Genomic DNA, 2,191 nt, shown 5'->3' on the forward strand with positions numbered 1-2,191 from the left:
ATATATATATATATATATATATATAAGCATACGCACACATACATATACACGTGTGTTTATGTGCTTGTTTCTGCGTAAACAATTGTTTTATTTGGGAATGTATCCATGAGTTAGCAAATATGCGTGTGAATATTGATGTAAGAATGAGAAATATAGTCTCTAATTGTGTGCACGTCTTTTTAAAGTCTTTGTTTGTGTGTATTTGTGTGTGCGTGTGTGTGTGTGTGTGTGTGGTTTAGTGTATGCGTGGGGGCGGGGGTGATAGTGTTTGTTAGGATCGATATTTTTTTATTTCACTGCAGTGTAGACAAATATGGTGCAATGGTATAAGTTGATAACAGTGCCAGTGATATTGTGTAGCTTTGTTGTATGTGTATGTATCTATGTATAGAGAGAGAGTGGGGGAGGGGCTGAGAGATAGACAGGCAGACAGATAGACAGACAGACAGACATAGATACAAAGAGAGCGAGAAATTTTGACAGATACATTTACACACATACTTGGAGAGAGAGAGAGAGAGAGAGAGAGAGAGAGAGAGAGAGAGAGAGAGAGAGAGAGAGAGAGAGAGAGAGAGAGAGAGAGAGAGATACACATGTGTGTGTGTGTATATATATATATATATGCACGTGCACGTGTGCATGTTTTCATTTCCCTCCCCCTCCTCGCTCTTGTTTAGGTGAGTGTGTATAGGAAAGAGAAATTGGCAGATAGATATATGGACGTGTATGTTGGTAGGTAGATGGGGAGTTGAGACACGTTTATGTAATGTTTGTGCAGGTTTGTAGGCTGGTCGGATGGTTGGTTGGCGGGTTGGCTGGCTGGCTGGCTGGTTGGTTTCTTTGTAGATAGATAATTGGATAGGTAAGCAGCTAGATAAGGAGTGAGGGTGGAAATGAGGTCGCCTGTATATTACTCATATGTAGAAGCAGGCATACGAGTCCAGAGCGATAGTGTGAGGAAGAAAGAATGAAAGGAAGGTAGAAGGAAAACATGAGAAAAGAACAGGCAATAGGAAATAATGGATGCCAGTGAAAGAGAGACATAGAAAGACAACCTGAGAGAGACATGGAAGGAGAAATCTTATGTAAGCAGCTTAAAATCCAAGAAACTGCGTAGTAAGAGTAGTAACCGTGATGAGTGTTAAATTTAATGCGAGGAAACAAGAGATACTTCTGTGAAGAAGTCTTAATTTGAAACCGTTTCCAAATTCTACTCTCTGAAACACAGCAGTCAATTAGAATCAGATGTCCAAGTCATACATCAGTTCTTCACTTAACAACAGATTTGCTAGTTCTTACCTTCCTACACATCTACCTGGCTACCTACATCACTACCTACCTACCTCTCTATCTCTCTACCTGCCTGCCTACCTATCTATTTAGCGCTCTACGGATGTACCGGCATACATATCTATAGAATTTCCTCTTACGTTATCTTATCTATTTATCTATATTTATGCCTGGCTTTCAATTTAAATTTCTGACTCATTTCTCACAGCTTCTTTCGTTCACACTTTCCGTTTTCTTGGAAACGTCGTTTATAACTGACTACCTCATATACTTTTCCATCTATCGAAATATTCAGAAGTGTTTCTATTTAAATGCAGCTTTCTAGTCGCAATTAATAAAAAGTTTCGACTGTATAGTAATAGCAATGCACCTTAATAGATACTGGCGCCAATTTACATAGAAATATTATTGCAGAAAGATGCAGAAACATAGCAGGGATTTCGAGAAAATGTCAATTTTTTATTATTTGTCGCGGAACTTTAGTAAGTACTTGTGTAATGTATGAATAATAATGGTCGAGTTTTATACGACATTCGGTCGTAACGACAGCACTATTGAAGTTTGGCTGAACTAATACCAGTCAATGAGTTTTCGTTGTTGAGATCAGTAAATTCAATTGACCTGAGGAATAAATAGTCTAACTTTTCTGGTACTTCATATCTCACGCCTTCAGATGGAACGCAATACGGGAAATATCAAATGTCATTTATACACACAAACACACACACATATATATACCCAGACTCAAACGTATATATATACACATATACACACAAGCACACACAGATATACATATATATATATATATATATATATATATATATAAAAGATATATATATACACACCCACATACACACATATACACACAGATACACACACATACACACACACACACACATAT

The 2,191-nt window shown here is 37.5% G+C and overlaps 1 protein-coding gene across 1 annotated transcript in view; it reads left to right on the forward strand.

Annotated features, from left to right (window-relative positions):
- The window catches only part of LOC106873992 (protocadherin Fat 1-like), a 446,823-nt gene that overhangs the window by 235,619 nt on the left and 209,013 nt on the right, over positions 1-2,191 (forward strand). The window lies entirely within an intron of this gene.

The sequence above is a fragment of the Octopus bimaculoides genome, chromosome 19 (assembly GCF_001194135.2).
Source record: "Octopus bimaculoides isolate UCB-OBI-ISO-001 chromosome 19, ASM119413v2, whole genome shotgun sequence".
Classification (NCBI taxonomy): Eukaryota; Metazoa; Mollusca; class Cephalopoda; order Octopoda; family Octopodidae; genus Octopus; species Octopus bimaculoides.